At 45.5% G+C, this 27,922-nt stretch overlaps 1 long non-coding RNA gene across 1 annotated transcript in view; it reads left to right on the top strand.

The window, feature by feature from the left end:
• The window catches only part of LOC138301002 (uncharacterized), a 90,559-nt gene that overhangs the window by 22,477 nt on the left and 40,160 nt on the right, over positions 1-27,922 (top strand). The window lies entirely within an intron of this gene.

The following is a 27,922-nucleotide window of genomic DNA, read 5'->3' as shown; positions in this document are numbered from 1 at the left end:
TGATACTTGATTTTAACAGTCTTATGACAATCATAAACTAACACCTTGGGTGGCCTCAGTTCTCATATCTGGGGCACCGTACTTTAGCATAATTCTTCGTGTTGATCTTAGTCAGCAAGTCTCGCTTCTGAAGATTTTCGTAGCCAGAGGCAGGAATAAGTTTGTTTTTTCTCCCGTCAAAGCCTTTATCCCTGTGGCTAGTTTTCTGGTGAAGAATGCACTCGGTGCTGATGCTGAGCGAGCGGCGGGGGACATCGCATCCCTCTAAATCCCCGCATCCCCCGGCAGTCATATTCTTAATCAAACAAGAGGCCACCATCAAAGGCCGAACTGCTTAATTAAACATTGCAGATTGTTCTGAGACCTTCTGTGGATTCGACATATTGAAAATCACCACGTACATGTGTGCCAAGAGGCTGGGTTTTTGCACATTTCAGAGACCACAATATTACAATATTACTACCCATCACTCCCACTTTCCACTCAATTTGTCGATTTTTGGGCATTGGAGAGCATTGTATTGGCACCAGATTACATTACACAAGGTCAGATTCATTTTATGAGCACAGGGAGTTTCAGAGGTTTCCCAAGATTAGTGGTTATGAAGCCATTGCTGGGACTCCAACCTAGTTCTCTTGTTTGGCAGGTCTAGCCGTTAGGCCACACTTCTTCCTTCAGCCTTGCAAACAATCAGTTTGGAGACTTAGGGACCAAATTATTCTTTGGAGGACGAAGTAAACTCTGTTGACCTGGCAAAGGTCTTAACGTCCACCGTGCTGAGACTACTTTGTCCACCAAATTTAGAAATAACTGCCCAGCTGGCGGTCACTTCTAAAGCACTGGCAGGAACAGCAATCATACCATATCCTGTCAATGGTGTTAAAAGTTTGGTGCATGGCTCCACCAGCTTGACAGAGTTGTGCACCAAAAGGTTTTATTTTTATTTTGCAAAAAAAATCCCACAGGACTCCTCTCCCGTGGAAAAGGGAGCATTAAGCAGTTTTAACTGCCCCTAACTGCCAGTGTTTTCCTGGCGGTGACAGGCAGTGAAAACTGACCTCTAAGTCTGTCCTTCTAAATTAGATGGGTGGAATTAGATGTCTGCCTTCCATCTCTCTTACTCTACTGGGGGAAAGGGGGTTGGAGGAATGTAATCATGGCATAGACAGGGTAGTGTCCACTGTGATAAAATCTAAGGTCCGCCCACATCTAAATTTGGTGGGGGGTCCATTATCTTGGTGGTACGGATACTCTGATGCAAATGCGGCAGAGTAGCTATACCATCAAGATATACATCTACACCTTATTTACCTACCACCTTAAAGGCAGGGCTAACTTTGGATGTTTTGCATTTGTCTACTCAGATCTTCTTGTGCCTAACTCAGGGTAGGTGCCATCCATCAAAAAAGGGAGCACACAAGCTGCGTGGTGATTAGAAGATCATTTAGAGTGTTAATGTTCCTACAACACAACATAGTGGGTGTTGTTTTCAATTTATTTTACTTGTCAAGGAAATGAGTATCCATGGAGTCTATACAAAGTTGACCGACCCTATACAGGGCAAACGGTTTCTTTGATTGGTGAACAACTTTATGGGATGTCTATTTTCGGCTAGCAAAGTCACTTCAGAGTAGGACTGGTACCTCATTATGATGTTAGTAATTGATTTTGCTTGAAACTATTGATTGCCAAAAGAGACCCTAGGTCATTAAAAACTTGCATATCAACAGGTTTATCTGAATTGTTGGGCAAACTCCCACAGTAAATTGCTGTAGTTTGCAACTCCCCATTAGAGTATGCAGGCAGTTGACTATTTTGACTGCCAGAATGCTTACATATGTGGCAGAGTGCTTCGAAAACTTTGCCATGAGTTAGTACCACCTAGAAAAATAATGATACCTCATGGAGTGGTTAAAATAACTGTGAAATTACCTCCTTAATAGGAGTTCTGTGGGTCATATGTGGGATAGCCAGTTGATACCACATACTTTCCCCTGTTCCAAGCCACAAACCTCAGAGTCTGGCAGTTTCTCCAATTTTGTCTGGGTCCTTGTCACGGGAAAAACACAAGATCAGTTCAAAATCTGTGCACGTTTAATACTGAACCTGTGCAAAGTCCCATTTGCATCTGTGTTGACATAATTGGGCCAATTGGAATGAAATTAATTTAATGTAATGAAAGAAAAACATATAAAGCGGCTGATAACCGAGAGACTATTGATGAATACTAGGGCTAGAAAGATAGGTAGATCTTTCCTAACCACCTCAGAATTATGGATTGATGCTACTCCGTATGAAGAAAGTTTCAGAAAGAGAGAACACGTACTGAAAAACACTACCACGACTCTTGCCATAGCAAATCTGGGCACTGCAAAGTCAACAGCATCTCCCAAGTGGCTCCACAGAATTCCCAGTGGCAGAAAGAGAGTACCATATGGCAGTGGTTTCCAGCCTTTTAACTTCAGTGGACCCCCGATTTATTATTACCGGAACCCAGGGACCACCACTGAATCGTTACTGAAATCCAGGGACCCCCACTGAGCCATTACTGGAAGCAGGGGACCCCGGCCTAAATATAGTTGATGAGTTGAAATGCAAAATAATACACAAAAAATACAGAAACAAACACATACACAGAAGATAACACATTTTATTTAATTTGCAACCAAATTTAAATAAAAAATAAAGCATTTAATTTTAATAGGACGGCTGGAAGTTTTCTAAATTCAATTGAAGATACACATCTTCCATACCATATTCTGTATGATGCACCTGCACTTCTCCCACAAATGAATCTGAGGACACTAGCCTCCAATTTCCAATTAGTTGATATTTACAGAACATTTTAAAATGTTCACTTGTACATTCAGCCACTTTATTTCTATACACTTTATTAATCTGTTAATATTATTTAATTTCTAAGCAGTCACTGACCCCGTCGGGAGGCTCTGCGGACCCCCAGGGGTTCCTGGACCACAGGTTGGGAACCTCTACCTTATGGTATGTCGAAAGACTGGTAGCCAGTGTACTTTTCAGCAAGCCTACCACACTCTGCTAATCTTTATTAAAAGGCCGTAAACGTTTTGATTTGTTGTTTTTTGCTTCAAAATGCCATTTTAAAGTAGCATGATGTGATGAACCAGTTTGCAAAATCAGTAGTTTCAAAGTGTTTCTAAAATCAAGGTTAGAAAACATACATTTTTGACAAACAAACTACTGAAAATAAATGTAAAGAAGCACAAAGAGAAATGCATCACCTTTATCTTGATCCCAATAATCTCTATTAATCAATGTTACACACAGGTGTTTTCCACCAGCTGTTCCCATTTATAGAAACCTTCATTTATGTAATTTCGGTGAAATATGTATGCAGCCAGCGCCCATAGTCCAGCCAAGCCTCACATTAATATTTCACATCCTTACCATTACCATTCTTTTTCATAGGATAAAGTGACTTAATACTTGTTACACCAAGAAAAACAGTATATTTCCAAAAGAGAACGAGTCAATCCCAAGACTGATATGCTTTCCTACTAAGATCTTAGAATACCTGTAATAACGTGATGTAGGTTATTTTATGGAAAATTTATTTTTGTCCTCGTTCAAGAAACACATAATTCCTAATTCCTTTCTATCGATAATGGTGGGTGCTTACTTCCGTAATATGTCTTTCTGTTTTTAGTTTAACCTTCTTGTTAGCACCCAAACTACAGGATAGTCTCCCTTTCATTTCATCTTCTAACCTTGATCTAAATTTTAAGAGCGTTCGCTCTTGTACTGCAGTCACTGTAGTCTACATAAAGCCACTCACAAAATCAAATACCAAAAGCTTGATTTAGAATGTGGTAGTAACGGAAAAGTCCAAGATTTCTGGTGAAAGTGAAAAATATGAAGGGGAAATCTCAGATGGTCAAATACATAAACAGTTGCGGCTGGTTTCTATTTACGCAGGAGGGGTACAACAATAACATAAAAAAAAAAAAGAAAAGGCATTTACCCGAGGGCGACTGGTCTCCCGCTCCTCATGGCGTCCTCCTCTCATCGTGGCTCCAACGACCAGGAAACAGCACTACCAAATCCTCACACTGGTTTCATGCTGGTAACCAGCATGAATTGAAAGCAGCATCAGGATTGGAGGGAGTGGCCTCTCTCAATGCTCACATGAGCGCTGGAGGGCTGTGCTTTTTCTATCCTAGCTGTCTTAAGACAGCTGGGTTAGAGAAGTTTAAAGTGTGCATGTCAGGCTGGCCAAAGGGACATGCGCACTTTGAACAAGTGCACAGCTCCTTGCTGCTGTCACTCAACAGCAGAGCAGAAGTGGCCAGCCCCGCCTCTCCATTCAGGTCAGGGTGCTGAAAAATAAAATGGTAATAAAAAAAGTTTATTACCATTTGTTTTTCCAGCTCTGGGGCATTTTTGGGGCATTACTTCAGCAGGGCGATGCTCCTCTGCTCTCGTGTAGGGGCCGCCCTGTACATAAATCAGCTAAATTTGCAGAGGGTCTTGTTTGCTTCAAACTCAGGTTCCAACTGCACAGGAGTACAGAATCAGTTATTTGTTCTGTTCTAGTTAACTTACACCTCCAGTGATAGGTGGCAGTGTCTTTGTTCTGCCTATAGTAGACCAAATTGTGCCATTTGACACAAATATTCTGGGTAATCGCCACTCGATGAAGGCTCTGGTCTTCTTTTCATCTGCTCTTAGCTCTTGGGCTAATCGCATGTGATGTACACTCATCATGACTCTCAGCTTGTAAAGTGACTGAATGTGAACCCCCATAAAGACCTTCACTGTCACCCATATTTTTTAACATAATAATCCAAGTTGTATACACATTCATTCATGCTTATTGTTTCCAGTTCCGTATGTACGTTGACGACACCCAGATCCTACTCAATCTTAGTGGGGATCTGATTAAATATGCAGGTCTGGGGGTGCTTAGGTGGGAAGAAGAAGATGAACAGTGAAATACAGAATATAGGACAAGAAATATATCATTCAATTTGGATTATCGCTGCAGTGCATAACAAATGACAGCCATCGTGAGCATCGCCCGAGGAGTCGGAGCACCCTTCCTCGGGTTTCATGCTGATGGCCCAGTGTTAATGTCTGAAGCTTAGGAGAGAAAAATATTCATTTTGGAGAGTGTTCAGTGTCATTGCAGAAATCTAGATCTGATACCTGCTGCATACATTTTTGGAGCTGCCTTCAGCTTTCTATATGCTTCTCAGGTTAAACCTCCTGCCATTCATTGGGGATTACATTTTACAATATTTGGAATATCCACCTCTGGTGGGCGTCCTAGGATCCTGCCTCTTGAAAGAGACACAGAATTCAACTGCCACCCATTCAATAAGAAATACTCAACTTGTCCAATCAGTCCACCACTGTAGGTATAACACAGTCATGCCTAAGGAGAGGGCTTGAGCATGGTTTCATGATGCCTTAGTCCAAATTAGATTTTGCCAGCTCCTTCCCATAACAGTGGGGCTGCATTTGATGCTTCCAAGGTCACTCGTGTGACCCTACTGGCAGCCCCTTCATGCTACCTTTCCCCAGAAATGTATGTGATAAGACTTCTGAGATGAGGTACAGTTCGGAACAATCAGGACCTGTCTATCAGTGTTCTTTACACAATCTGACTATGGTTGAGGACATTGGCTGCTCCATGCACCCTTGGGACAGGGTTGTGCTACTGTAGCCTAAAGTATGAGGAATGCCTTGTCCTGCCATTTTCTGACTTGGCTCATTGTCTATTACTGTGGCGAATCTGATATCGGCCGTGCATGGGTAGCACATTGAACAAGCATTTGCAATGCAATGGGTCTCGTGTTCGCTCGTGTTAGAGCTTTTAATGTTGTAAATTCTGAACTGAACTTTTCTTGCCACTTAACATGAATGTAAAACAGTTGACATAAGCAAGCTGATTCAAAGCGCCATGGCTGCCATGAGCATGAGCGCGAAGGAGACACACAAAAAGAAAAAGTCGTTTGCTCTTAGTCAAACGTATCAGCAATCGTGCAATTATCCATGTAACAGGGTCGATGTCCATGGCAGTAACCAAACTGCTCCAAGGAGGGACGAACGCAAAGCATTTACCAATCATAACAAAGCATTTTCTAAAGGCAAGCCCAGGAACGAGTGATGTTGATGGGCATGCGGTGGGCGTGGTTAAAAAACTACAGGTAGATTACAACAGGTAAGAGCGCTTGCACGCATGACCTAAAAAGGGGTATAATTTCACTTCTGGTTTACAGTACCACAGACCTGTGGCTTCACAGAGGTCATAGGATAACAGAAGGTCAGAGCCACTGCTGTGCTACATGTGCTTTTTAAAACGTCATAAAACAAAGACCCTGATATTGCCATATTTTTACTGTTACCTCTTCATTAATTCCTGAGCCCACTTCTTACTTCATGACGTGAGTCAAACACTCTAGGGACAGGTTAGATTTATTTTAGTCTTCATTTTACTGTTAAATTATTTTTATACCATTCCATATTTCTGTACAGTTCCTTTTAAATATAGCAAAAGAGATTAATTTAGTCCCCTTCTGGTGTTAATTAAGCTCTGTGTCTTCCCAGAATCCTTCTGTTTTATCTCACCCTTCCAGGAGGCAACCATTCTCTACTTCGTGGCTCTCCATTCAAGTCCCTGCTAACCTTTTCGCTCTTTTGTCCACCTTTTTGTTAGACTGGGCGCTGTTCAGCAGCTTTGCACGTGTCTCATATTCTTGCTTCTGGGTTTTCATTGGTCGATTGTTAGTGCCTAACTTGAGTTGTTCTGCTCCTGTGCCCTGTTTTGGATGAGGTGCTTGTTTTGTCATCTGTGCTCTCTGCGATGCATAGGGATGGGTATGTTTTGGAGGTCTTGGACTTGGGTCTCAGGCTGCCTCCAGACCTCATTTGGAATACCTATCCCTGACTCTGGTCAGTATACTGCTCTGCCTCCCGTGGCTCTACCCTGTAAGTAGAGCCCTTTCCCTGGCTCCTCTGAACTCCTGACCCCTGTCAGGAGTTCGAGGCCCTCCTCCAACAACAGGCTTCTGCATGTGCCTCATCCCTGTTGCCTAGTGGGAGAGCTCTTCTTTCCTACTAGGCTACCTTCATCCTCTCTCCTCCTTTTGCTTTGCTCTCTGCTCTGCTTCACTACTTTCCCTTAGTGCTCCTTTTCCTCGTTTCTCTGTCACTCCGCTCTCTCACTTTCCCTCTCCCCCGCTCTCTCTCCCCTGCTGCTGCCCCTGCGACCCCTCCCCCTCCTCTCTCTCCCGTGCTGCACTCCCGCCACTGCTGCCCCCACGGCTCGCCCCTTTTTCAGCCGGCCCTCTTTTTCGCGACGTTTGTCGTCCGCCTCCCAGCTGTCCTCTCCTCCCTCCCACCTCCCTACTTAATGGCGGCCACTGCATGGCTGCACAGCGGGCGTGCCGAAGGCAAGCCCGGCTGGCCTGTCCGCGCCTGGACCGCACCCAGCACCAGAACCCCTGGCTCCCGTACCCCCCACCGATACCACGCATGCCTTCACTACAATGCCGCCACCCTCCGTGCCCTCAACACCGGCTGCTCTCCCTCCTGCTTTCAAGCCTCCCCGCAGACCACCCGCGGACCCTTCTCCTGCCGGAACTGCACCTTCACCAGCCTCCACACCACCAACCCACCCACCAAGGAAGGACGCAACCATCTCAGATGTATCCTCCTCAACACCTGCTCCATCCACAACCACGCAGTAGAGCTTTGGAATTTACTTGACTCGGCCTCCCCAGACGTCGCCTTCTTGACCGAGACCTGGATGAACCCCTCCTGAGTGCGTGGCATCGTCATAGCCATCCCTGATGGCTACAAGATCACCGGCAGGGACCTCTCCAAAAAACCAGGAGGAGGCATCGCCATCATCCACTAGAACACACTCAGGATCTCGTCCAACACCGAAGACACCCTCAGTACCACTGAACACCTCACTTCCAAATCCACACTGACCCAAACACCACCCTCTGAGGGACCCTCGTCTACAGGCCCCCCGGCCCACGACAGCAGTTCAGTGACCCCATTACTGACATCATCAGCACGCACGCTCTAGCATCCACTGACTACCTACTCCTCGGGGAATTAAACTTCCACCTCGAGAACGCCAGTGACAACAACACCGTCAGCCCGATTGACAACCTCTCCAACCTCGGCCTCAAACACCTCGTCACCACACCGACCCACTGCACATGACACACACTCGACCCTATTTTCTCCGCCAGCAATCACATCTCTTACAGCCACACCACCGAACTCCACTGAACAGACCACCGCTTCATCCACTTCTCCTTCAAGAAACCCACAACACACCACCACCCACAACGGATTCCCCACTGCAGTTGGAAAATGGTCACGAAGACCAACTTATCCTGGCCCTCTCCCAGAACCCACCCATCGACACCACTGAGACTGATGCAGCTGCCCGCAACTTCAGGCAATAGGTCAACACCTGTGCCAATACTCTCGCCCCAATCAAGAATCCCTCCAACAGATGCACTGACAGAAAGGCCTTCTGGTTTACAGCTCACCACCATGAATCTAAGCAAAGTTGTCGAAGACTTAAAAGAAAGCGGCACCAAGATCAGACTCTGGACCACCTCACAGCCTTCAAAAATGCCATCCGGAGACACCACCAACTCATCCGAGCTGCCAAGAGAACCTCCTTCAAAGACCGAATCAACAACAACGCACACAGCCACAAGGAGCTCTTCAACGTCGTGAAGGAACTCTCCAACCCCAGCTCCAACGCCAACGACATCCCGCCATCCCAAGACCTCCGCGACTCCCTAGCCTCCTACTTCCACCGCAAGATTGCAGACATCCACGACAGCTTCAGCGTCCAGACTCCCCGCCAACCACCAACACCACAGATTAACCTCCGACCAACCTCCTGCTCTCCTGGACCCCCGTCAACGACAACTACACCATCAAAATCATGAACACCATCCACTCTGGCTCTCCATCTGACCCCTGCCCTCACCACATCCTCAACAAAGCAGGCTCAGTCATCGCACCCCAACTACGGAAGATCATCAACAGCTCCTTAGAGTCTGCCACTTGCCAGGGGAGCTGGAATCAACGCACTCCTCAAAAACTCCAATGCGGACCCAAAGGACCTCAAGAACTTCTGGCCTATCTCCCTGCTCCCCTTCCTGGCAAAAGTCATCAAGAAGGCTCTCAACACACAACTAACCTGCTTCCTCGAGGAGAACTGCACCCTGGACCCTTTCCAATCTGGATTCAGCAGAAACCACAGCACCAAAACCACCCTCATCGCTGCCACTGATGACATCAGAACCATACTAGACAGCGGTGAAACCGCGGCCCTCATCCTCTTGGACCTCTTGGTCGCGTTCAATACCGTCTGCCACTGCCTCAGCAATGCTGGAATCTGTGACAGAGCCCTGGTCTGGGTCACCTCCTTTCTCACTGGCAAATCCCAGAGAGTCTACCTCCCCCATTCCGCTCGGAGGCCACCAAAATCATCTGCGGCATACCCTAGGGTTCGTCCCTCAGCCTGACCCTCTTCAACGTCTACATGGGCCTGCTAGCTAACATCACCCGACCCACAACCTCAACTTCATCTCATACGCCGATGACACCCAGCTGATCCTCTCCCTTACCAAGGACTTCACCAAGGCCAACCTACACGAAGGAATGGAGGCCATCGCCAAATGGATGAAGAGCAGCTGCCTCAAACTCAATTCCAACAAGATGGAAGTCCCCATTTTCGCCCCCACCCCCTCTGCTTGGGATGACTCCTGGTTGCCTGCCACTCTCGGAACCCCTCCTTAGCACCTTGAGGCCCTCACAGGTGAGTAGTGCACTTGACAAATTCCTGATGGATTGATTGACTATCCCACAAGTGTGGTGATCAGTGGTGGTGTCTCCCTTGTGCACTCATATTTATTGTGTTCAGATGTGTTTGCGCCATTGAGACACAATGATGCTTTCTGTTTATGATTTTATTCTTCTGCCTTGAGCTCCCTTCTGGCTTTCATTTCCCATATCACTGGCTGTGCAAGATGAGTTCCTTGACTCTACTGTTTCCAAGTGGAGGTCGGCAGGGCGGTGAATCAGGTTGTACTTTGTGTCTTTTAGGCTTCCGGTGCGGCTTGTATTGATGTTTGGTGCTGTATTGAGCTTACCTCTGTACCGAACCATTGCCTCACATACGAGAGTACATGCTTTTTTCTACCCTACTGAGGTACCTGACCATTTCGGACATGTTGCCCTACCACATTTTTTCAAAGTCGCTCCATGTCTGATAATTGCTGCAATTTTGCCATGTCCGGCAATTTACTGACCAGCATCTAAGCCACGCACAAAATGTTCTTGATCTTCCTTAACACTAAGGCCCATATATTATGGGAAAATGACAGAGTTCAATGCTGTGCCAAAATTGGCAGCGCCAATCTCCATCATTTTCACAACGCAGGGATGTGCTGTATTTAAGTGAATACGGCGCATCCCTGTGTTGTCCCCTGCGCTGGTGCTAAATTTATCTGCCAACGCAGGCATCCTTGCACCATTGTGACACCTTCTAGCACATAAACAATAATTTCTGGCATTTTGCTTTTTCTATGCGTGCTGCAGAATGCAGCATGCATAGAAAAAGCAAAAATCGAGGAGGAATAAAAGTATTCCTCCTTGTTGTGCCTTGCTAATGCCACCCCTGGGGCTGCCTCAGGTTTACGAAATCTTGTAAATCTGAGGCAACGTCAAAATGCAGTGGGTGACAAGCCCACAGCAACACCCATTGGACGCCCCTCTGATGCAGATAACTGCGTCGGAGGGTCCCATATTTACAAGGAGGTATAACGCCACAAAAAGTGGTGCTACACCTTCATGTAACTATGGAGCAGAGGTTGGCGCCACTGGAGCATCATGTAAAGTGTCGCTCCAGTGGCACTAGGGGCTCATGAATATGCCCCTAGGTGTTTTCCTGATGTACTGCCATTTTAGTGGCTTAACGTAAAATGATGGTCCCCCTCCGTTCAGAAGGCGAAGAAGGGTCCAAGATTCTCCCACATCTCACAGATATTCATTGGCCATGGGTGGAACGGGTTCCCTCGAAAGAGCTTGGGGGCCCGTGAAGAGTTGGGAGTCACCTGCACCTCAGGGGCCTATGGCACACCCCTGCATAGAAAGTCATTTTTCAAGCAACTCCCTTAGGAGTCCATCTTACCGTCTTTCTCGACAAAGGGCATTTTCTGATGTAAGTGCATGCCACACTGTTTTCTGACACAGCACCACAGGCATCTGTTGTTGGATCTCCTTCCATACCAGCCAGTTTTCAGAACTGCTATAATACTACATTGTTTTCCAAGATATTTCAATAACAAGTCGTGCACTAAACTGCCTCCAGTATGGCCCGTTTACTGACCTACCCCCAGAATAGGCAGCTTTCAAACTATACCTTTCTCTGTGCACTCTATCACTAACAAATACCAAGCCTGACTTCAGCCTTTCGTCTTATTTCTCCCATTACAATATCACCCCAAGACAGACTGTTCCGTTTCAATATACAGATAAGAAAAGCTATTTATTCCCTTTTTTTACAAAATTAATAATCATTCGGTGCCATTCATCTCTGGGCATGGTAATAACAGTGGTAACATCTTCTACACAGGGCCTTAGCCATTGATAATTTCCTACTCTATCATGGCTCCATAGCGCATAATGAGGGAAAGGGCAATTATCAGCAGTCATCGCAACAGCTTGTGGGCAATAAGGCTATTAGGACATCACCAGAATCTCACCCAACCCAAGCACACAAAGATGCCCACAGTCTGCGCCTGCGTCAGTCTGTGCCTCTGAATATAGAATGCAGGTAAACAGCAGGAAGGAACGCCACCGCCCCAGCAATCTCATTGGTTGCGCTCATTTCAGCATCCCAAACAATATTCTAAATTAATTAACAAAAAACAGGTGAAGTAAAAAGCTCTGTTACTTTGATAGTGAAGAGGTGCAGTCAAAATCCTAGTCACTACCTAGTCATTTTGGGGGAGGCGGAAAAAGATATTTCAGCGGTGAGAGAACAAGGAGATGGTTGGTGACTAACCGCCTGTCTCGAAGTGCAGGTTTCCGCCTGTAATTGGCAGTTCTTTAAAATGATGTCCAGTGTTTATTTTCAGTGGAAAAATCATTCCAGAGGCGCCAGCTGCTCTTTGAAGCAAAACAGTGCTTCCGGTGGTGAAAAACAGCATTTTCTAAGACAGTCTCAGATGTTTGATACTTTTTTTATTTTTTATCTGGCTTTGAGGAGAGGTGCTTTGGCCGATAGAGCAATTGTGAGGCCTGATGAGACACTGGTGCCTTTGAAATTCTGATAGGTAGGGGACTGAATCAGTTGAGTATCAGAAGGTTCCCTGGCATGAACTGCCTCCACCCCAGCCCTTCCAGTTTTTCTTTGAACTTCCAGTGGGAAATACATTATTCAATAACATACCATTGGATGAGGCCTACGGTAAGGGGAAGCCTAGAGGCGGCTGTGCAGACCACCGAGCCGACATAAATTTAGATGGTGTTACACTTTTTTTTAAACCAGATTTAACCGTGTAACCTGAATAAATCTTAGAGTTTACAATGAGGGCTTTACCCCGCGGGCATTACAAAACATTGACCCTTGCAGCGTGTTCTAATACCACACGCCCAAGCATGTGTTTACAACCCAAGCATGTTGTAATGTCTGATATTGTTCCACATATTTATACATATATATATTTTTTTCACTTAAAAAACAAAGGTTACAGAGGTTACAGGAACGTTATAGTTCGGCTCACATTTTAAACGTACAAAACCATAGAAATTCACCTGTTGCAGTTATAGTTACTTGAGATGTCTTTAACTCCTGTCATAAGGTAACTATAACTCACGCCCTTGCCATGCACTGCTAATTACCCCACAAACTACGGCACTCATGACATCATTTATAACATCATTGATAATATCAATGCAATATCTGCAGTAAAATTTTGCACAAAAAAAACTGTGCATGGTGGGGGCGCGAGTTATAGTTACCTTAGGACAAGAGTTAGAGACATTAGGGCTCCAAGTTATAGTCACTTGAGTTAACCATAACTATAAGTGGTGAATTTCTATGGTTTTGTGTGAGGAAATTCAAAACCTATATAACATCCCTGTAACCTTCAGTTTTTTTAAGTGACTATATATACAATTATTTATATTTATAGTTAAGTTCTGAATTTCTCCACACAAAAACCATAGAAATTCCGCCGTTATAGTTATGGTTAACTCAAGTAACTATAACTTGCACCCTAAGGTAACTCTTGCCCCCGCCATTCACAGTTTTCTCATCAATAATTTTATTGCAAATGTTGCAGTAATAATATCAATGATGCCATGTGAGGTGTCATTAATGATTTATTATGTGTAGTAATTAGCTGTGCATGGCGATGGCGCAAGTTATAGTTACCTTAGGGTGCAGGTTTTAGTTACTTGAGTTAACCATTTTAGCACACACACACGTAAATATAACCAACACTGCTATGCCCGCGGCCAACCCTCCTGCATGCGCCCAAGCTGTGTATGGCTTTTGGCCATGTGCAGCATGAGGTTGGATGCAGTGGGTGTTTTTTTATTTTTTTTCTCTTTTTTTTTCTCTTGATCCATGGATCCACCTGTGGATTGGACAGAAAAAATTAAATTGGCCATGAGGGGTCCATGTGACTTATGGGGTCAGGAAACCTGTATCCTCACCCCTTATGCGTATTTGCATTATTCTTTTTTTTTACCCTCGAGCCAATGCAACAAATAAAATGGCGGCCACAACTTTTCTGTCCGGTTGCGGCCTGACAGTCAGGACCTTGCGTTTCCTCTGGATCTGCAGATCCGAATCCGGATATGCAAATCCGAATCTGTGGAGGTTGCACAGCCCTATATGGCTATCATTTTTCAACTCTAATATCTCAGAAACTACTGAATGGATTTTCCCCAAGCCACAAAAAGCTTGCTTTCTGGACCATGAGCTAGCTTTCTGCCAAATTTGGTGTAATTCTGTTTAGGGGTTCGTGCTGCAGTCATGTTAAAAAAAAATTAAAAGGCCCATTGACATAGAATGGTGAAAAGGCGTTTAGGACCCCTCTTTTTCTCACCCCCTGCTTCATGGATCACCCGAAACTTTTAAGACAGCAGCTGAACTGACCAAAGTATACGTTTTGAGAATTTTGTGAAGATTCATCAAACGGTGCCAAAGAGAACTACCTAGTGGCGACTGCCACTCAGTAATTAATACTATATCTATATCTATATATATATATATGATATATACACACACACATACACATATACCACTAACCATATACCACTATTCTCCTCTTACCTCTACCATCCCCTGAACCCTTAAAACCCCTTACCTCCATTAACCTCTGCCAGCCCCAGGACCTTAAAAAGCCCTCAACCCCCTTTACCTCTACCCACCCCTAAACTCTAAAACACTTTTAACTTCCTTTGCCTTTTCACTTCCCAGGACCCTACAGTGCTTACCTCCCTTTACCTCTACCCGCTCCAGAAACCTAAAAACCACTTACTTCCCTTTAGCTCCACTGGCCCGTAACACTTAAAAAAACCTTACATCCCTTTACCTCTATCTACCTATGTATCATATAAATAGACTACCTCCCTTCACCGCTACTTGCCCCTAAAACCTAGAAACATCGTACCTTCCTTTACCTCTCCACTCCATTACCCTTACCCATCCCTTAACCAGTAAATTCTATTTTTTTTAAATGACACATTATCTATGCGATTTAAAAAAATACCTACATTCTTGGTAAAGTGTAGTTCGGTAAAGTACCAAAAGGGGTCTCTGTGGTACTTATCTGTGTGGTACTTCCCTGTATGGTAATATTCTGTGGGGTAAAGACCATTGGGTAGAGACTACATACCATGCAAAGGATGTCTAACTTTGTCTTCAAAACGACAGCCATCTTGGGAACCTCAATTGCATGCCTAAAATTGTTTACCATCATTGATTTTAATGTGATGAGTGTTTTAAACAATTGACTTTCCTGTCACTGTTGAGTCAAACGTTTGCACTTATATCAATATCAGCCATAAAATGGCGGTAAGGGTTATGGCCGATCTTGCTGAATGAGGACCCAGTGGGCCAGTAAGAGACCAGTGCTGCAGAGACTCCTAGTGGACAGTTACAGCATTGCATTAGATGAAATCCAGGAAGAGGCAGCCGCTGGTGTAGCAGGAACTCCTAACTAGAATTCTGAGGATACCATTGGCTGACATTCTATACAGAACGAACAAGTTCAGCAGGGATATCACAAGGCCAGTTAGAGAATGACATGGTGTCACCTCCATATGGAAATGCACAGGTGCTGATGAAACTCTGTCACCTAGTGGCCAGGTGGAGTAAGTCACTGTCTGACGTGACAGACTGTAAAAGTCCCGATTCGCTCACCTTTTACATTTCTTTCTAGGCCTGACATCCTCTGGTAGCTTCTCAAAAATTTTGAGGAGATCATGAAAAAAGTAAATCTGCACCTGTAAAGTACTCCTATGTATGGGAACAGATGTTCTACTTTGTAATTAACAGATATTTTTAATAGTAAGCCTACGCCAGGTGAAGGTTTCCAGGTGTACTTCCAGGAATGTCATGTCACTTATTCCACCGGTTCCCCTCTCCCCAATACATCATTTTGTGTACGGAGCCCAAAATGTAAATGAGCCCTTTTCTCATTTCTTTTTCTTTTCCACTAGGAAAACATATATCTCCTCCCCGGTACTACTCTTAGCTCCCCTACAAGTTTGCAAGTGATTCGTTCCCCTTCCCATCCTAGAAGGGAAGTTGATCCAGCCTCCTGAGGTAGCTAATCTCCGACAATTTCCAGAGTGTGAAAGGGTTGTATCTGTGTTTGTATGTGCCTGCATACACGTCTGTGGGCGTTCACACACCGACCTAGCCATGCCTCAGTCCACCCACTTCCTACCCCTTGCATGGGAGTTACTACTGAGCATATCTCCGCTGTAGTTACTGAGAAATACACATTAGTAAACCTTTTAGTCCTGCCAGGCTTCCTTTTATGGATTTCCAGCAAGCATAAAAGAAGGTAGTTTCTGCCCAACATCTATGTTTACGGCCGAAAATGCCTTTGTGAATCGCCACCGTAGTCTCACTTTAACAGCATGTGTTGTCAGCAGCGTCCCACCTCCGTCTCCGCAGACACATCAGCTACCAAACTGTGAAACTAGCCCCAGAAATAACCCGTCAAGTGTTTATGTGTTCCGACATCACACACATCCTCTCCAAATCCAGTTTCTGCATTAAATGCGGCTTGAAATTGCAGGGAAATGTCGGCTTTGGGCTCTGAGGTGGAATTTTTAACAAGAAGTGGCATTTTAGTTTGAGAGTGGCTCACAGTGTGTTACAAACTGTGCGGCTTTCAATTTGACAATAACGAAATGCATTTTTACAAAGAGCCTGCCCATAACTCCTCTGGGCTTCTTCGCGCTATAAATAAAAAGCTCATACTTCCATTCCAACTCAGTGGTACACGTTCCAACGACAGGGGGTGGATAAAAGTCCGAGGCCCAGATTTTGAAACTTGTCACACAAGGCAGCACTGCACCCACAATTGCTGGGCTGGCTTGCATGACAGGGAGAGAGCAGGAAAGTTCGATATCTGCATATATTTGTCACTATCCTGCTTTCTCCCTCGAGCCACAAACACAACTTTGTATCATAGTGCAAAGATGTCTGCATGAGTCTAGTTTAGGTTTCAAACTGCAAGGCTATCTTTCTAGTACAAAATACTATGCCTAGACTAACTTGAAAACATTTTACACTTTGAATGTGTGCTGTGTGCTGTACAGTGCAGCACAAAAGCAAAACGTGAAACGTTAAGAGAAATAAATGCATTTCTCCCTTATCAATGCCCGCTTTCAAGTAGCGTTAACTTTTTGGAGAAATACCTTGTCTACTATAGTAAGTAGATGGGGTTTGGGGTCAAAAATCGTGGCGAGAACACCCGTGCACCAAAATCTCTAAAAGGATTTTGTGTCAGGTTTGCATTAAAAACCTTTGTTAATCTGGGCGTGAGTGAGTCAGGCTGGATCTCAAACCTGTGACGCACAAGTCTCACACACCCCTCAGCAACTGGCACTGGACCAACATGCTAGCAAGCTTTCTACTTTCTATGTGGAGGAAAACAATGGGGAATAATCGTCTTGAGAAGGACAGGAGCTGTCTCTATCTCATTTGTCTTCGCAAAGCCCCTTTGGCATTTCTTTTTCATTGAAGCATTAGGTGGTGCACCACTGGCGCTTGCATGAATTAAAGCTCTTGAGGGCATGTGCCCCGCCCACCTCTGTAGCCACCTGAAGACATTGCATACGTTGCCAAAAACAGAGTCCCACAGGGCACTTATTTAGTCTACTGTTACCTGGCATGCTGCCAACTTCTTTACGCCCTACTCCATTAGGTATTGTCTAATGAATGGGAAAATGCTACTGGGAGAGGGTGAAGAAGGGGCACCGCATACACTGAACCCACCAGATGATATAGGACTGAAGGCATCATTGTAATTGCATTTATGTAGCGCTTACTATCCTTGACACAACATTGAAGCACTTTACAGTGAGTAGCCTGCCACCCCAGAACACAGGGTTAGTGGTCAATCCAATGTTTTATTGTTTATTTTTGGTTATTGGGATTAATCACCTGCTTTAAGATAACACATTCGGTCGATTTACTCCAGTTTCTTTGTGGTAGATTAATATGAGTTGGGTGTGATAAATATTGGCAGCTATGCAGGTTTATATACAAACTTAGAGGGGTGAATACTGGGGTAGGGACAACACACATCATTTGCTGCATCATAGTTATGCAAAATTATAGCACAATTCTGCAAGATTATGTGGAATTGCGAGAGAAGCATATTCCAAAATTTAGCATTATTTTCTCCACGCAAAATGCATCCTCCTGCCCAAATTAGACCAGAGGATGCATTTTGCTCTAAGATAATAGCACTAAAGACAAAAGAATACAGACCGAGCAGCAGCCAGCAGCTGCTCACATGCATTAAATTCATTGTTTCTGTGCTCTTACGGTAGGATTTCTGTGCCAAATTACTCATAAGTTAGTGAACAGGTGAAATTGCATAATTTTTTAGACATTTTGTATCAAAAGAGTAAGGTAAAACGACTGAAATTGCTCCGAAGACTCCGGCATAATTAAAGTTTCTCCCAGGCCTAGTGAATACACAGGCTAGTGGTGATTAAGTGTTGTTAGGTTATAAGAATATGGCTTAAAGGGGAATAGGTTGAGGTTGTTATCAATGAAATGAGGTGTGAGTAATTTACAGAAATTAAGTAAAAGAAATGAGGTAAGCAGGCTTGCGACTTAGAGTATGATATAGTGAGAGACAGGAGGGATGGACAAAATGGAAGCCAAGCAGAGTGTCAGTGGTAAGAAAGAAAGAAGAGAAAACAAATGAATATTTTAAGTCAAATGGAATTTCTCATGCAGGGTTTTAGGAACATAATGGAAGACAGTAAAACTGTAGAAAGAAACAACATTAAATAGATCTATGTCCAGGACAGATTGCTTAAGCATGCAAGAGCAAGTATGCATATCATTTAAACTTAAGAGGCTGAGCATGCTGTGTGAAAGACGCCTGGATACCCACAACGCTCTTCAAATCCACCATACATTGCATTACATTACAAAGGTTGGAGGGCAGACCATTATAGTCTGCAGTATTCCAGGTTTGGTGAAGCAGGCCCCTTTGTTATGAAAAGTCTCATTTAATGATCTTTGCTTGCAGTTCTGACCATGGTCGGTGTGGCGTAGAAAATTGGTCAGGGAACCAGAATAAAAGAGCCCTCCCATTAGACGATCGCCTTAGCAAATTGAGACAGTTTTGAACTTTTGAAAACATGCTGTATATGTGTTTTACAAGGCATGGGAGCCTAGATACCTTAGTATTTGTTGTAGGAAATGTTTGTGGTCATAACAGACATATTAACAGCAAAAAAACACCAGTTGACCATAAAAAGTCCCACAAATAGCCAAAATTCCAGCTTACAAACTGACCTAACAGACTACCTTACAGGGTAGCCCGATCCCGATACTAACATGACACCATTAAAAGGTCATTACTACTAAAATGGCGTCTCTCAAGAGAAGCAGCTATCCCGTTATTAAATCCTTAAATGTTGCACTACTATAAAAATTAGTAAATTGAACCATTTCTTAGTTCTACTGGCTATCCCATCAACAGAGGTGGCATTCAAGGCAAGCAGCTAATGGGGTATGCCAGAATCTCGGAGCAGCTTTATTGTTTCTCTGAGGCCCTACAAGAGTCTTCACTGCCCTCGCTGAAGTGTTACCCTTGGCCCTTGGTACGAGAGCAGATACTTTTGTATGTAATGCCAATTTGGGCCTTCACGGAGATGTTATCTTCACATTGGCTCTGATCTCACAAATCTGTGGGGTGGTGAGAACTGGAGGAGATGGTGTCGGGGTCATACGGAGTGTAGGCTAGAATGTAGACACGGGCTGTAATAGGATTGGGGCGAGGAAAGGAGGGCTCAGTATAATACTATCCTAAGGGAAAGTGGACGAAGAAAAAAAGGCTGTAGATCACACTACAGAAATGTTCACATTAGTATGGTTCTCAAGCATATTGACCACAAAGTGCCAACTCTTTAAAAGAATATAGGTAGATTATCGAGTCCTTGACCATGTGAAGCGTGATTCTTTCTTCATCGGCTATTTTTAATAAGCCTTTCAAGGTGTACACTGCTCAGAGCCAATTAGGATGAAAGTAAGCTATTGTGAAAAGGTGACATTTCAAGGTCTCTGTTTAACAGTAGGCGGTGTACAGTAAAGACGTCTACCATTTAAGGCATGGGACAACTAGCTAGTATAGACACAACAAATAAATAGGTTAAAGGTGTGAGAACTAGTATTTCATGTTCACGTAGGCTTACATCACAGAAGACTGGTGGTTGACCAATTCTTTAATTATGATATCACTTCCTTGGGTCTAAAACATATTCCTTGTCCAGGGTGGTCTCAAGGGGAGGGCAGCTGAGGCTCTCTGCTCCAAGACCCGTGAGTTTTAGTATCCTGTTCTCACGATGCATGTTTTTTCAATAATACAAGCTAATGACTCGCCTGTTTCTTCTTGATGCAGCTAACAGAGTAACACCACCAGCTGGTGCCAACTATGGCGTTTGATCATTCCCAGATTATATTTCCTCTTAATTAAGGGCTGTTCATATATCAGAAACCTAAGCGAGAACCTGTAAAAGTTTTGTCCCCTGGCCCTGTAAAAGCTTCTGACACACCAGTCCTTGTTAGTAGATAACTGACATGATAACTTGCTATTCTTCTCCATTGACGAGCACTTGATATCTATTATAGGTGCTGGAGAAATGAATACAAGTTTCTCCCATGAAACTATGCTCAAGTCTTTTAATGGAATTTCTGTATTGTTTTCACAGAAGAACAGGCAGAAGCTGTATTGAGCTGGTAGGAGTTGTTTGGCATGAACAAGGCAGCTATTATGGGATATTATACTTGTATTGTGCGACTAATATTGATGTGGGAGAATAGTCATAAAATAAGTGAAGTATGTGCATATTTAATCTTTTCTTCTAATTTTTGGATACTATCAATAGTCGACTACATACCAGAGCAATCTTTATCTGTTAAAACGTATTTAATGGAGCAACCAACAAACTAGCTTTACTAGGAGAGCTTGCCCTGAAGAAGTGGTGGTATACACACCACATAACATGTGTTGGTTGTCTGAGGATACTTCAAGGCCAGCCACTGGCTGTTATTCTGTAAAAAGTACACAGAAATAGTGCTGAAAGTAAACTACCTGCAAAGCAAACCTGTGGCTGTTCAGGTGCTCAAGACCAATAGGGGCACGATCTGTAGCTTTTGGAATACGTAATTGTAGGAAGTTGGCTCTGTATGTGCTATTTCAAAGTAAGGAATAGCATGCAGCGAGTCCAAGGGTTCCCCTTAGAGGTAAGATAGTGGCAAAAAGAGATAATACTAATGCTCTATTTTGTGGTAGTGTGGTCGATCAGTAGGCTTATCAAAGGAGTAGTGTTAAGCATTTGTTGTACATACACACAGGCAATAAATGAGGAACACACACTCAGAGACAAATCCAGCCAATAGGTTTTGTTATAGAAAAATATCTTTTCTTAGTTTATTTTAAGAACCACAGGTTCAAATTCTACATGTAATATCTCATTTGAAAGGTATTGCAGGTAAGTACTCAGGAACTTTAAATCATTACAGTAGCATGTATACTTTTTACATAAAACACAATAAGCTGTTTTAAAAGTGGACACAGTGCAATTTTCACAGTTCCTGGGGGAGGTAAGTTTTTGTTAGTTTTGTCAGGTAAGTAAATCACTTACAAGTCTCAGGTTTGGGTCCAAGGTAGCCCACCGTTGGGGGTTCAGAGTAACCCCAAAGTTACCACACCAGCAGCTCAGGGCCGGTCAGGTGCCCAAAACGCATAGGCTTCAATGGAGAGAAGGGGGTGCCCCGGTTCCGGTCTGCCAGCAGGTAAGTACCCGCGTTTTCGGAGGGCAGACCAGGGGGGTTTTGTAGGGCACCGGGGGGGACACAAGTCAGCACAAAAAGTACACCCTTCCGCGGCACTGGGGCGGCCGGGTGCAGTGTAGAAACAAGCGTCGGGTTTTCAATGTAAATCAATGAGAGATCAAGGGATCTCTTCAGCGGTGCAGGCAGGCAAGGGGGGGGGGCTCCTCGGGGTAGCCACCACCTGGGCAAGGGAGAGGGCCTCCTGGGGGTCACTCCTGCACAGAAGTTCCGTTCCTTCAGGTGCTGGGGGCTGCGGGTGCAGGGTCTTTTCCAGCCGTCGGGACTTTAGGTTCAGGCAGTCGCGGTCAGGGGGAGCCTCGGGATTCCCTCTGCAGGCGTCGCTGTGGGGGCTCTGGGGGGACAACTTTGGTTACTCACGGTCTCGGAGTCGCCGGAGGGTCCTCCCTGAGGTGTTGGTTCTCCACCAGTCGAGTCGGGGTCGCCGGGTGCAGTGTTGCAAGTCTCACGCTTCCTGCTGGGAGTTGCAGGGGTCTTTAAGTCTGCTCCTTGAAACAAAGTTGCAGTTCTTTTGGAGCAGTGCCGCTGTCCTCGGGAGTTCCTTGTTTTTCTTGAAGCAGGGCAGTCCTCTGAGGATTCAGAGGTCGCTGGTCCTTTGGAAAGCGTTGCTGGAGCAGGGTTCTTTGGAAGGCAGGAGACAGGCCGGTAGGACTGGGGCCAAGGCAGTTGGTGTCTTCTGTTTTTCCTCTGCAGGGGTTTTTCAGCTCGGCAGTCTTCTTCTTCTTGTAGTTTCAGGAATCTAAATTCTTAGGGTCAGGGGAGCCCTTAAATACTAAATTTAAGGGCGTGTTTAGGTCTGGGGGGTTAGTAGCCAATGGCTACTAGCCCTGAGGGTGGGTACACCCTCTTTGTGCCTCCTCCCAAGGGGAGGGGGTCACATTCCTATCCCTATTGGGAGAATCCTCCTTCTACAAGATGGAGGATTTCTAAAAGTCAGAGTCACCTCAGCTCAGGACACCTTAGGGGCTGTCCTGACTGGCCAGTGACTCCTCCTTGTTATTCTCATTATTTCTCCTGGACTTGCCGCCAAAAGTGGGGGCTGTGTCCAGGGGGCGGGCATCTCCACTAGCTGGAGGGCCCTGGGGCATTGTAACACGAAGCTTGAGCCTTTGAAGCTCACTGCTAGGTGTTACAGTTCCTGCAGGGGGGAGGTGTGAAGCACCTCCACCCAGAGCAGGCTTTGTTTCTGTCCTCAGAGAGCACAAAGGCTCTCACCGCATGAGGTCAGACACTCGTCTCTCAGCAGCAGGCTGGCACAGACCAGTCAGTCCTGCACTGAACAATTGGGTAAAATACAGGGGGTATCTCTAAGATGCCCTCTGTGTGCATTTTTTAATAAATCCAACACTGGCATCAGTGTGGGTTTATTATTCTGAGAAGTTTGATACTAAACTTCCCAGTATTCAGTGTAGCCATTATGGAGCTGTGGAGTTCGTTTTTGACAGACTCCCAGCCCATATACTCTTATGGCTACCCTGCACTTACAATGTCTAAGGTTTTGCTTAGACACTGTAGGGGCATAGTGCTCATGCACATATGCCCTCACCTGTGGTATAGTGCACCCTGCCTTAGGGCTGTAAGGCCTACTAGAGGGGTGACTTACCTATGCCACAGGCAGTGGGACGTTGGCATGGCACCCTGAGGGGAGTGCCATGTCGACTTAGTCATTTTCTCCCCATCAGCACACACAAGCTGGCAAGCAGTATGCCTGTGCTGAGTGAGGGGTCCCTAGGGTGGCATAAGACATGCTGCAGCCCTTAGAGACCTTCCCTGGCATCAGGGCCCTTGGTACCAGGGGTACCAGTTACAAGGGACTTACCTAGGTGCCAGGGTTGTGCCAATTGTGGAAACAATGGTACATTTTAGGTGAAAGAACACTGGTGCTGGGGCCTGGTTAGCAAGGTCCCAGCACACTTCTCAGTCAAGTCAGCATCAGTATCAGGCAAAAAGTGGGGGGTAACTGCAACAGGGAGCCATTTCTTTACACAAGCCTCCCCCGGCCCACAGGCCAGGAGACTCAGCCAAAGCTGGGAGAGTCTTCCTAGTCTGTCAGGCGAGGAAGAGTAGAGGAAATAGGCTGGTTTGTTGCAGGGCCTACTCTGCCTTACATCCTCCTGTTCAGGTCATTCCCTCTGGGGAACTGACCCACTTCCACAGTGATAGGACCTAGTCTGAACTGCCTCTTGTCTGTGCTTTTTATGTCTTCACCCATTCTCTCTATTTTGGGGTTAGAGGTATCCACCTCTGCTAATCTTATCTTAGCCAGGGTCACCCCTAGCTTACCCAAAGAGGTTACCCAGAGCTGGAGTAACCCCACCATGACCAACAGGGTCATGGGGCCTAACTTGCTATTTGGCATGGGGTCTGACCACCATGCCAAGGATAGTGCAGCCATAAAGGCTAACACCCAGCAGAGGCCACTGACAGCTGTCAGTGCCCAGAACCACACCTTTAGCTCTTCACCTACAAGGGAAGGGGCTAAGTTACAGGCTTCTTTGGGTTCAGGGTGCCTGTCTGCTGTATTAGAGTGGGGGGTTACCACATCTTGCAGTAAACACCCTTCTTCCACTCTTTCTTCTGTTAGCTGAGGAGCCACCCACTCAGACTTAACAGTTGCCTGACTAGCCAGGACTTCTTGTGGGTCAGGTTGAACTTTATCAGAGCCACTTTTGGAGTTCTCCCCTACTGGAGCAGAATCTCCTTGGCTTGCTGGAACCTTGGCTAAAGGTTGTCCACCTTTCCTACTCTGTTTCCTTTTCTTTTTCTTCTGGGGCCTACTTGCATTTACTGCAGAGGCAGGAACTCCAGAATCCTTGGGAGATGACTGGCATTGGACCAGTTCCTCTCTTGGGCTCTGACTAACCTCTGGGTAGTCATTTCCAAGGAGACAATCAAGGGGGAGGTCTGTACTGACTACCACCCTTCTCCAGCTAAAAGTCCCACCCACTTCTATGGGCACAAAAGCCACAGGCCTATCAGTGACCCTGTCTGGGCTAACTCTTACTCTGGCTATCTCACCTGGGATGTACTGGTTTGAGAACACCAGCCTGTCATGCACAATAGTGTGACTGGCACAAGTGTCTCTCAGGGCAGTGGCTGGCATTCCATTCACCAGTAGGTGGTGGAAGTGTCTACTTCCCTCTGGAATCTCCAACTCACCTGTTAGGCCCTTTTTCCAGTTGAAGGCTATGAAGACCTCCTCATCTGAGGAGTCATCCCCAATGGCTACACTGGTCACCCCTGGGATTTTGCTAGGGGGGTTGTTTTTGGGACAAGAAGTGTCCTTGGTGTGGTGCCCTGTCTGTCTACAGTTATGGCACCATGCCTTAGTGGCATCCCAGTTCTTACCCTGGTACCCACCTTTGTTTTGGGTTGTGTCTCGGGGCCCACCCACCTGGTCTGGTTTTTGGGGGCCTACAGAGGACTCTTTTTCTTTGTTTCTAGTGTCACCCACTTTCTCCTGGGGAGGCTTTGTAACCCCTTTCTTTTGGTCACCCCCAGTGGAAGTTTTGGTTACCCTAGTCTTGACCCAATGGTTCGCCTTCTTTCCCAATTCTTGGGGAGAAATTGGTCCTAGGTCTACCAGATACTGATGCAACTTTTCATTGAAGCAGTTACTTAAAATGTGTTCTTTCATAAACAAATTATAAAGCCCAACATAGTCATGCACTTCATTTCCAGTTACCCAACCATCCAGTGTTTTCACTGAGTAGTCTACAAAATCAACCCAGGTCTGGCTCGAGGATTTTTGAGCCCCCCTGAATCTAATTCTATACTCCTCAGTGGAGAATCCAAAGCCCTCAATCAGGGTTCCCTTCATGAGGTCATAAGATTCTGCATCTTTTCCAGAGAGTGTGAGGAGTCTATCCCTACACTTTCCAGTGAACATTTCCCAAAGGAGAGCACCCCAGTGAGATTTGTTCACTTTTCTGGTTACACAAGCCCTCTCAAAAGCTGTGAACCATTTGGTGATGTCATCCCCATCTTCATATTTAGTTACAATTCCTTTAGGGATTTTCAACATGTCAGGAGAATCTCTGACCCTATTTATGTTGCTGCCACCATTGATGGGTCCTAGGCCCATCTCTTGTCTTTCCCTTTCTATGGCTAGGATCTGTCTTTCCAAAGCCAATCTTTTGGCCATCCTGGCTAACTGGATGTCCTCTTCACTGGAGTTATCCTCAGTGATTTCAGAGAGGTTGGTCCCTCCTGTGAGGGAACCAGCATCTCGGACTATGATTTGTGGAGTCAGGGCTTGAGAGGCCCTGTCTTCCCTAGATAGGACTGGTAGGGGGGAATCACCCTCCAAGTCACTATCATCATCCTCTGTGTTTCCATCCTCAGAGGGGTTGGCTCTTTCAAACTCTGCCAAAAGCTCCTGGAGCTGTAGTTTGGAAGGTCTGGGGCCCATTACTATTTTCTTTAGTGTACAGAGTGACCTTAGCTCCCTCATCTTAAGATGGAGGTAAGGTGTGGTGTCGAGTTCCACCACATTCATCTCTGTACTAGACATTATGCTTCTAAAAGTTGGAATACTTTTTAAGAATCTAAAACTAGTTCTAGGTTCTAATTCAAACTTTTACAAAACTTTTAAACTCTAAAAGGAAATGCTAACAGGGACTAACACAAGGCCCTAGCAGGACTTTTAAGAATTTAGAAAAATTTCAAATTGCAAAAAATCAAGTTCTAATGACAATTTTTGGAATTTGTCGTGTGATCAGGTATTGGCTGAGTAGTCCAGCAAATGCAAAGTCTTGTACCCCACCGCTGACCCACCAATGTAGGAAGTTGGCTCTGTATGTGCTATTTCAAAGTAAGGAATAGCATGCAGTGAGTCCAAGGGTTCCCCTTAGAGGTAAGATAGTGGCAAAAAGAGATAATACTAATGCTCTATTTTGTGGTAGTGTGGTCGAGCAGTAGGCTTATCAAAGGAGTAGTGTTAAGCATTTGGTGTACATACACACAGGCAATAAATGAGGAACACACACTCAGAGACAAATCCAGCCAATAGGTTTTGTTATAGAAAAATATATTTTCTTAGTTTATTTTAAGAACCACAGGTTCAAATTCTACATGTAATATCTCATTTGAAAGGTATTGCAGGTAAGTACTTCAGGAACTTTAAATCATTACATTAGCATGTATACTTTTTACATAAAACACAATAAGCTGTTTTAAAAGTGGACACACTGCAATTTTCACAGTTCCAGGGGGAGGTAAGTTTTTGTTAGTTTTGTCAGGTAAGTAAATCACTTACAAGTCTCAGGTTTGGGTCCAAGGTAGCCCACCGTTGGGGGTTCAGAGCAACCCCAAAGTTACCACACCAGCAGCTCAGGGCCGGTCAGGTGCAGAGGTCAAAGAGGTGCCCAAAACGCATAGGCTTCAATGGAGAGAAGGGGGTGCCCCGGTTCCGGTCTGCCAGCAGGTAAGTACCCGCGTCTTCGGAGGGCAGACCAGGGGGGTTTTGTAGGGCACCGGGGGGGACACAAGTCAGCACAAAAAGTACACCCTCAGCGGCACTGGGGCGGCCAGGTGCAGTGTAGAAACAAGCGTCGGGTTTTCAATGTAAATCGATGAGAGATCAAGGGATCTCTTCAGCGGTGCAGGCAGGCAAGGGGGGGGCTCCTCGGGGTAGCCACCACCTGGGCAAGGGAGAGGGCCTCCTGGGGGTCACTCCTGCACAGAAGTTCCGTTCCTTCAGGTGCTGGGGGCTGCGGGTGCAGGGTCTTTTCCAGCCGTCGGGACTTTAGGTTCAGGCAGTCGCGGTCAGGGGGAGCCTCGGGATTCCCTCTGCAGGCGTCGCTGTGGGGGCTCAGGGGAGACAACTTTGGTTACTCACGATCTCGGAGTCGCCGGAGGGTCCTCCCTGAGGTGTTGGTTCTCCACCAGTTGAGTCGGGGTCGCCGGGTGCAGTGTTGCAAGTCTCACGCTTCTTGCTGGGAGTTGCAGGGGTCTTTAAGTCTGCTCCTTGAAACAAAGTTGCAGTTCTTTTGGAGCAGTGCCGCTGTCCTCAGGAGTTCTTTGTTTTTCTTGAAGCAGGGCAGTCCTCTGAAGATTCAGAGGTCGCTGGTCCTTTGGAAAGCGTTGCTGGAGCAGGGTTCTTTGGAAGGCAGGAGACAGGCCGGTAGGACTGGGGCCAAGGCAGTTGGTGTCTTCTGTTTTTCCTCTGCAGGGGTTTTTCAGCTCGGCAGTCTTCTTCTTCTTGTAGTTTCAGGAATCTAAATTCTTAGGTTCAGGGGAGCCCTTAAATACTAAATTTAAGGGCGTGTTTAG

Source organism: Pleurodeles waltl, chromosome 6 (assembly GCF_031143425.1).
Source record: "Pleurodeles waltl isolate 20211129_DDA chromosome 6, aPleWal1.hap1.20221129, whole genome shotgun sequence".
In the NCBI taxonomy this organism is placed as follows: domain Eukaryota; kingdom Metazoa; phylum Chordata; class Amphibia; order Caudata; family Salamandridae; genus Pleurodeles; species Pleurodeles waltl.
This window is presented reverse-complemented; position numbering and strand designations above follow the sequence as displayed.